This window comes from Cupressus sempervirens, chromosome 2 (genome assembly GCF_028749045.1).
Source record: "Cupressus sempervirens isolate cs-2001-9-10 chromosome 2, ASM2874904v1, whole genome shotgun sequence".
In the NCBI taxonomy this organism is placed as follows: domain Eukaryota; kingdom Viridiplantae; phylum Streptophyta; class Pinopsida; order Cupressales; family Cupressaceae; genus Cupressus; species Cupressus sempervirens.
This window is the reverse complement of record NC_143119.1, coordinates 191,673,827-191,683,494: the sequence shown is the minus strand read 5'-3', so window position 1 is coordinate 191,683,494 and position 9,668 is coordinate 191,673,827. Positions and strand designations below refer to the sequence as shown.

General features: G+C 37.9%; 1 pseudogene across 1 annotated transcript; it reads right to left on the bottom strand.

Moving 5' to 3' along the window:
* Positions 1 to 208: 208 nt before the first annotated feature.
* On the bottom strand, positions 209 to 9,441 carry LOC149571723 (uncharacterized; annotated as a pseudogene). Its single transcript, XR_016360256.1, has 4 exons — positions 9,315 to 9,441; positions 8,238 to 9,207; positions 6,473 to 6,773; positions 209 to 377 (listed from the first exon to the last, which is right to left on the bottom strand). The product of XR_016360256.1 is annotated as an uncharacterized LOC149571723 (transcript).
* Positions 9,442 to 9,668: the final 227 nt, after the last annotated feature.

Genomic DNA, 9,668 nt, shown 5'->3' with positions numbered 1-9,668 from the left:
ATCATATTATGCTCTCATTCTAAACTATTATACAAGATTAGAGTTTATGCTAGAATATAATATAACCAACATTGATTCTCCTATCCTTGCACATAAGTTACTATTCATGAATTATACTGAAACAAGTGTATAAATATCAGTTTCTACCTGGAAAATTATATAACCAGGTGTGACTTTGATATGGCTAGCACTGACAAAGGCATAAGAGTTATGCATCCCTTGAAATAATAAAAGAATCATCATTTACAAAGTTCCCTAGTTTTTTCATTTGACCAAGATCAACAAGCCAATTAAGTATCCCAATAGTTGCATCATTAGGAGTACAGCCTCCTTTCTTCATTTGATTCATCACCAAATGAGTTTTCTCAAGGTCATGTCTATGGTGTAAATAAATTAAAAACACAACATTAATTTTTCACTCGGCACTAACTATTGTCGAGTGCCAGTTTTGCTCGGCACCTTAATAAACTGAGTGGCAGGAGTGTACCGAGTGAGCTCGGTAGATGAAAAAATAACTCGGCAACAATGGATGCCAAGTGAGCTCGGTAGATGAAGGACAACTCGGCAACAATGGATGTCGAGTGAGCTCAGTAAAGTGTGGATGCCGAGTGAACTCGGTAGCCACTGCAGAAAATGACTTCTACCAAAGACAATATCGAGTGACAAAACTATTACGTGAACATTTCCACCATTAAAACCAGAGAACCAAAGTTTGAAACTTCCAAACAAACTTCTCAAATGCAATGAATAGAAGAAGAATAATGGATTCTAGTATGCCTCCTTGCTTTCTATTCAACTTTGATTAAATCATTACAAAATTTGGGAGGGTTCGGCTTCAACCAGAAAACCCTATAATAACCCTAAAACTTTAAACAACTTCAAACTTCAAAACTTTAAACTTGCAGCTCTAATGGCTGCATACAATAGTGCCTAGAGCAATCACTACTTCAACATGACAAACTCAAAAAACAATAAACTTACAGAATGATCAGAGAAGAAATACATGCATCTGCAGGCATGAAATGAACTTCCTTCTGTCTTCTGCACAACTGGATCTATTGATCGCTTACTTTCTTCTTCTTCCTTCTCTGCAACTTCTGATTTCTTCAACTTCTACTCTCTCTGATCTAAAATGAATGTGAGACATTCCTTTTGTCTTCTACAACAAAAAAATTCCCCTCTTTTCCAAATTTGAAAACTCACCTACCGCATTCATGTTTATGACTGTTGTGCAGGTCGTCAGGGATGGTAGGTGGGTGTTTGGCTCTAGGGGTAAACAACCATTTGCATTTAATATTCCAACACTCCCCCTTTGTCCCGATCCAAACAAACAAGGATCACTACTGATCCACATCAACTACACCAAGACACTCTCTTAGGTGTACAAAACATCCAATGCCTAATGGCTTTGTGAAAATGTTTGCGAGCTATTGCTCAAACTTACAAAATTCCATTTTAATATCCCCATTCTCCACCAACTCTCTGATAAAATGATATCTGATCTCAATATGCTTACTTCTACTATGGAAGACTGGATTCTTGGACAATGCAATTGAAGAGATGTTGTCACAATAAATTGTGGTTCCATCCTCTTGCCTTTCATTCAAGTCTATCGAGATCCTCCTTAACCAAATAGCTTGACATGCTATTGCATTTGCTGCTATGTATTCAGCCTTTGTTGTAGATTGAGCAACAATAGGTTGCTTCTTGGATGCCCATGAAATTCCACCCAATCCCATATGAAACATGTATTCAGAAATGCTCTTCCTATCATCTATACTTCCAACCCAATCACTATCCATGTAACCAACCAACTTGAAATCTTTATTTGCGATATACAAAATTCCAAATCCCTTGGTACCTTTCACATACCTTAGGATCCTCTTTCCTGCTTGCCAATGGGAATCCTTTGGTGTTTCCATAAATTTGGAAATCAAACTTACTGCATGCATTAGGTCTAGCCGAGTTGCAGTCAAATACATTAAACTTCCAACCATACTCTTGTATAGTGTTGGATCCACTCTCTTGGTAGAGTCTTCCTTGCTCAACTTCAAACCTATGGCTGTTGGTGTGGGAGCTAGCTTACTATTCTGCATTTTGAATCTCTCCAAAATCTGCCTTGCATATTTTTCTTGAGAGATGAAGATGCCATCATGCACTTGTTTTACTTATATGCCTAGAAAGTATTTCAAGAGACCAAGGTCCGTCATCTCAAATTCATTTTTCATGGCCTCTTTGAACTCACCAATTAGAGCCTTGCCATTACTAGTAAAAATCAAATCATCTACATACAAGACAACAATCAAAATTTTTTTATTTGCTGCCTTGATGTAGAGAGTAGGCTCACCACTGCTTTTGCTAAAGCTATTGCTCATCAAATATGAGTCATCCTATTGTACCATGCCCTTGGAGCTTGCTTGAGCCCATAAAGAGCTCTCTTCAATCTATATACTTTGTTCTCTTCACCTGCTACTTCATAACCAGGTGGCTGCTCCACATATACTTCTTCCTTTAATACACCATTTAGGAAGGCGGACTTTACATCCATTTGGTATACCTTCCATTTGTGTTGAGCTGCAATTGCTATGACAACATGCACGGTTTCCATTCTTGCAACCGGGGCATATGTCTCATCATAATCTCTGCCATACGCTTGTTTGTAGCCCTTGACTACTAGCCTTGCCTTATGCTTATCAATCTTGCCTTCAACATTGCATTTGGTCTTGTAGACCCATTTCACCCCAATCACTTGCTTCTTGGGAGGCAAATCAATTAGCTCCTGTGTCTCATTCCTTTCTATAGCATTTATCTCCTCATCCATGGCCTTACACCATTTCTTCTCCTTAATAGTTTCTTTAAAATATATTGGATTACTATGAGAAAATAATGCAAAATTAACACTCTCATCATAATCTTCATACCTTTCTTCTTGGTATATCTCCCTAAGACTCTTGGTCTTTCTTGGTAACAAGGAGGAAAGTGTGGGATCAGAATCTTCACTACCGCTTGGCACTGACACTTGGTCATGCTTAGAGGAGCTTGAGATTGATTGAGGCTACTTGCCTTTTCTGCTATCTGCTCCTTCTTCTTGTTGTTCATTGGCATCCTCTTCACTCATAATTGGCACTTTATTTGAGGTGCTTGGTGATTCATCAGTCGGTCCATACCATGACTGATTTTCAAGAAATTCCACATCTCTTGAGAGAATCATCTTGTTGTTAAATGGGTCATACAATCTGTATGCCTTTGATTCTGAGCTGTACCTTGTGAAGATGCACTTCACACCTTTGTCATCCAATTTATGTCTTTGCTCTTTAGGCACGTGTGCATATGCAACACATTCAAACACCCTTAGGTGTTCAACTGTCCATCTTCCTCGTGACCATGCTTCCATTGGAATTCTATCACAGGCTGCCTTTATAGGACACCTATTAATTAGGTAAACTGCTGTTGCCACAACCTCTCCCCAAAATTTAGTTGGAAGACCTTTTTCTTTCATCATGCTCCTTGCCATTTCAACAATAGTCTAGTTCTTTCTTTCAATCACTCCATTCTGCTGTGGTGTATAGTTGGTTGTGAGCTCTTTCTTTATGCCATGTTTCCTGCAAAAATTTACAAAAGAATTGGAGGTATACTCCCCTCCTCTATCTGATCTTAGGACCTTGATATAGTGTCCACATTCTCTTTCAGCTAGGGCTTTGAACTCAAGAAACTTATCAAATGCTTCAGATTTAGATTTCAAAAAAAAACCCATGTCCTACGACTGAAATCATCAATAAATGTCATGAAATAAGTACTCCCCCCAATGGAAGTAACTTGCATAGGACCGACTAGGTTAGTATGCACTAACTTTAATGGATATCTAGCCCTCCTAGAATTTACAGAATTAAAGGGAAGTCTATGTTGCTTACCCAAAATACAAGCCTCACACTTGTCACATGAATTTTCTATTCATGGCAAACCTTCTACCATTCTTTTATTTGACAACAAATTTAAATCAGCATAGCCAAGATGACCATACCTGAGGTGTCATAGCCGTGAAGGGTCTTCAATCACACTCCTTAGAGCTGATTGTGTGGGAGGTGCAATATCAACTTGAGATGAGAAACATGTCTCTATCCTCAAGGGAAACATTATGTTCTTTGTCATTTGAACTGCTGCAAGTAAGTTCTTGCTCCCATCCTTTTCATGAATGACACACCTGTCATTCTCCATCAGCACTTTGTATCCATTTTGAATGAGCTGACCAATGCTCATTAGATTGTGCTTCATACCAGGGGAAAAGTACACATTTTGTATTTCCTTCTTCTCACCTTGCTTGGTGCGGACCATAATAGATCATTTGCCCACAACTGGTAGGGTTCCATTGTTACCCATTTTAATTTCAGATTTGAAACTCTTGTCAATGAATGAAAACAAGGTTTCATTACCACTCATGTGGTTGCTACATCCACTGTCGAGGTACCAAACCTCAGGGCTTCCTTCTTCACCAACATTACGCATGATAAAGGTAGTGGCATTGTTTCCACTTCCCATGTTCACATCAGCCACATTTGCTTGTCCTAACTAATCATTTTGCTTCTTCCAACTTTCACTTGCATAATGCCCATATTTATGACAGTAGTAGCATTCTACATTGCTCTTATTTGAGTTGTAGTTTTTCTTACCTTCTCTTGAAGTATTTTGTGAGCTACTTGCTCCATCTGCTCTTCCTAAGCTTTTTGCTGCAACATTTCTTTGTCCTCCATTACCTCGGCCTCTGCCTCTGGAGTTTCTGCCTGAGCCATTTCTTCCTCTCCCCCTTCCTCATGGATTTGACTAAGTCTTGAATGCTTGCTCTTGGGAAGAAGAAGATGCAGATCTGTTAATTCTATGCTCATGAGTTTGAAGAGTACCCATCAACTCATCCATTGTCAAAATAGTGAGGTCTTTTACCTCTTCTATGGTCATGACCAAATTGTCATATTTATGAGGTAAACTCCTCAATATCTTTTCCACTATCCTCTGCTCTTGATAGTCTTCTCCATTTGACTTCAGTTGGTTAATTACATTTGAGGTCCTTGAACTGAAATCTACAATTGATTCATTTTCCTTCATCTGAAAGTTCTCAAACTCCCTCCTTATATTCTGTAGCTTTACTGTATGGACTTAATCGGTCCCCTTGAAGTTAATCTCAAGGATATCCCATGCTTCTTTTGCATAATTTGTTGTTGCAATCTTCAAAAATAATGTCTCTCTCATTGTTGCTTCAATAAGACTTAATGCTTTAGCATCCTTCCTCCTTGACTCTTTCAAATGAGTCTTTTGATTATTGGTAAGAGTAGCATACTGAACTGGGTCTGTCACATCATTGAATTAACTACAAACTCCCATAAATCATTTGCAACCATAATGGTTTTCATCTTCTTTCACCATGTATCATAATTTTGTCCATTGAAGGGTGGTGGCTGTTGCCATATCTTTCCTGCATCTCTTACCATATCAAATATCCCAAGAAAAAATTGCCCTAACTCACTTTAGATGTGGGGCCTCAAAGCTTTGATACCATGTAAATAAATTAAAAAAACAAAATTAAATTCGAGTGCCAGTTTTTCTCAGCACCTTAATAAACCGAGTGGTAGGAGTGTACTGAGTGAGCTCGGTAGATGAAAAAACAACTTGGCAACAATGGATGCCAATTGAGCTCGGTAGATGAAGAACAACTCGGCAATAATGGATGCCGAGTGAGCTCGGTAGTGTGGATGCCGAGTGAACTCGGTAGCCACTGGAGGGTGGAGCTCGGTAGAAGAAGGTACTGAGTGAACTCGGTAGCCATTGCAGAAAATGACTTCTACCAAAGACAATACTGAGTGACAGAACTATTACGTGAACATTTCCACCATTAAAACCAGAGAACCAAAGTTTGAAACTTCCAAACAAACTTCTCAAATGCAATGAATAGAAGAAGAACAATGGATTCTAGTATGCCTCCTTGCTTTCTATTCAACTTTGATTAAATCATTACAAAATCTGGGAGCATTCGGCTTCAACCAGAAAACCCTAAAATAACCCTAAAACTTTAAACAACTTCAAACTTCAAAACTTTAAACTTGCAGCTCTAATGGCTGCATACAATAGTGCTTGGAGCAATCATTGCTTCAACAGGACGAACTCGACAAACAATAAACTTACAGAATGATCAGAGAAGAAATATGTGCATCTGCAAGCACGAAATGAACTTCCTTCTATCTTCTGCACAACTGAATTTGTTGATTGCTTACTTTCTTCTTCTTCCTTCTCTGCAACTTCTGATCTCTTCAACTTCTACTCTCTCTAGTCTCAAATGAATGTAAGACATTCCTTTTGTCTTCCACCACAAAAAATTTCTGCCTCTTTTCCAAATTTGAAAACTCACCTACCGCATTCATGTTTATGACTGTTGTGCAGGTCATCAGGGATGGTCGATGGGCGTTTGGCTCCAGGGGCAAACGACCTTTTGCATTTAATATTCCAACATATGACACAAGGTAGAGTGCTTGGAATTAACCCCTTTTCTCTAATCTCCCGTAGCATTCAAAAAGTCATGTCTAGTTTGTTTTCCTATCAAAAAACAATCAATCAATATAGTATAAGTTAGAACAGTTGGAGCAATACCAACCACTTTCATGTTTGGAACATATGTCAAGGCCCTACCTATTTCACCGATTTTGCAATGGGCATTGATCAGACAATTATAATTGACTACATTAGGAGTCAAGCCTTCAATTAGCGGCTTTTTTGTGAATCAATGAGCTCTAGATTTGTATTCTGTGTTGCATCATCCAGTTTAAAATTTCATATTCCATCTCCTTTAACATCTTTCCAACCATTTCCATGTTTCCTATTCTTCAATGTGTTTTACATCTCCTTTAACATCAGGAAGATGTTCCATGTTTTCTATCCGAGAGAGAAGTGTGAATGCTTACTTTTCCTTATTTCTCTGACATAAACCACCAATTAGAATGTTGTAGGTAACAACATCGGGGAAGCAACCTTTCCTTAGCATATTTTAAAACAACTTTTGAGGCTTTTCCACCTAATGCAATTCTCATAGGCTGCATATCAAACAAATACAAATAATTAGGTTTGGATGGATACCCTTTCTAGACATGTCAGAAAGACAATCCCAATCCCAAGCCTCTTCTGTTCTTGCAAAGCCCACTAATAACAGCATTAAATGCCACTTCATTAAAATGACCAAACTCAATCATTTATACCAACAAATTGTAGGCTTTGTCTATTTTTCAGCCTTGCAAAAGCCTTCTATCAGGCTAGTAGTAATCTTAGAGCTTCATCAACTCATTCTTCATTCCAGCTACTACTAACCTTAGAGCTTCGTCTTTCCTGCCCACCTTGCAGAGACCATTAATTAAGGTACTGCAGGCAATAATATCAGGGGAATTGCAACTAGTGGGATTTCACCCGACTACATAATCCAAGGTTTATCAAACTACCACAAGATCTATTTCAGTGGCCAGAAATCACGCATTAGTAGGCTTTGACTTGACTATAGGAGCTCTCTAATAATCATTCAACACTCAAAACTTTTAATGGAATGGGATTTCATAGTTTTTCTGTACATCGGCTGGAATTCGATAATCATTTTAAAATCATAAGAAAACTTTTATAAAATGGGGTTTTGTTCTTTATTCCTAAATCAGCTGGCACACAGCTCGGTATTAGAGTAAATGTCTTTTGGTGGATCACTTTGAGTTAAGGAAGTAAATTTACATCAAATGATCTATGTGCAACCCTTAAGGAAGAATCGGGAAAAAAGGAATGAAGAATGGAACGGCATTTACTCAAATTCAGAATGGAACGACATTTATTAAAAGTCTTACGTTCGTAATTCACTTGTCAATCTAAAGAAGAAGAATCTGACGCACACAAAATATTGATCCGAAGGCTGCTTAACATTTGCTAGGTGAGAATTCTTTTGAGAGAAAAGTACAGCCACATTTAGGATGTTCACTTTTTAATAACTTGAACATCTCTGATTTGTTATGTGAATTCCAGATACTGTGAAAATAGAATCTTCATAATTTATCAAATTATGATCCGCTAGAGAGTACACTACTAGAATTACTAAACTGAAGTGGGTTTCTCTTCATATCTTTCTTCACAAGCAAAGAGAATTGCTTAATATGAATGGACACACTTGACTGCTACAAATAGAATTTGAACTGTCATGATCCACTATCTAATATTTAAAAATGAACATTTGATATGCTAATCTTGAAAAATATCCAGCCTTGCACAGACCATCAATGACTGTGTTGTATGTCACTTCGTCAGGTTTCAAATCCCTCGCTTCCATTTCCTCTAACATCTTTCCCACCATGTTCATGTCTCCCAATCTATGAAATGCATGTATTAGTGTACTATATGTAATTACATTAGGGAAATGTCCCTTATTTTGCATCTCAGAAAGAAGGGTAAATACTTCATTTTCCCTGTTATTCTGACATAAACCAGCAATTAGAGTGTTGTAGGTAACAACATCTGGGGAATAGCCTTTGCTAAGCATCTCTTTGAACAACTTCTGAGCCTTTTCCATCTCATGTAGTTTGCATAGGCTGCGTATCAAAGAGCTACAAGTAATTACATCTGGTTGTAAACCCTTTTTACCCATGTCATATAAACAATCCCAAGCCTTGTGCATCATGCCATCTTTGCATAGTCCATCAATAACAGTACTAAATGTCACTGCGTCAGGTGAAGAACCAAAATCTGCCATTTTTTTAAACAGATTATATGCTTTGCCTGTTTTTCCAGCTTTACAAAAGCCATTTATCAGGCTAGTATAAGTGTAGATGTTAAGAAAATGGCCTTCTTCTATCACTTTAGCGAATAATTCTAGAGATTCATCTACTCTGTCTACTTTGCAGAGGCCATCAATCAGAGTAGTATATGTAACAATATCTGGAGAGCAGTAACTGTGTTTCGTTTTAGCTACTAACCTTAGAGCTTCATCTTCCCTTCCCACATTGTAAAAACTATTTATTAGGGTAGTGCATGAAATAACATCAGGAGAGATGCCAAATTGTATCATCTCAGAAAATAAAACAAGAGCTTCATTAACTCTACCTCTTTTGCAGATCCCATCAATCAGAGTATTATATGTAAGGCTGAGTTTAATTCCTCCCAGGCCTTGTTTGTGTTTCCAGATCTGCAGAGGGCAGTAATGTGCTGATTGAAGTGCACAAAATTGAAGGGCAGTAATGGAGGTGGTTTGAGTGTGTATCGAGATGAGGCGGATTTGGTGTATTGTAATGAAGAATTAAATTTGGGCGTACCGTGAGGAGGGGGTTTACCCTGTTTACGTGTATACAGAAGTGAAGAATGAGAATGAAGGGAAAATACCTGATGAAAGAGGAAGCACGGGCGTATCCATTTGAAGTTGAAGCTACGCATCATCTCCATATCTTCACAGGGTTAACAGAGCAGAAGAAAATCCTGAATTATCGTCTCCTGTTTAAACATATTCTAAATGTGCAGATTAGCTGTGTAAGTTTGTTTTAATTCAAAAAAATCCGTCGTCCTTTAAATCTTATAAGGAAAGTTTACCTTCTTTCTGAAATTAATGGGTTAAAGGAAATAATATATGTTATACCAGTAAATAATCTAGCACTTGTATTTAAGTAGATGGT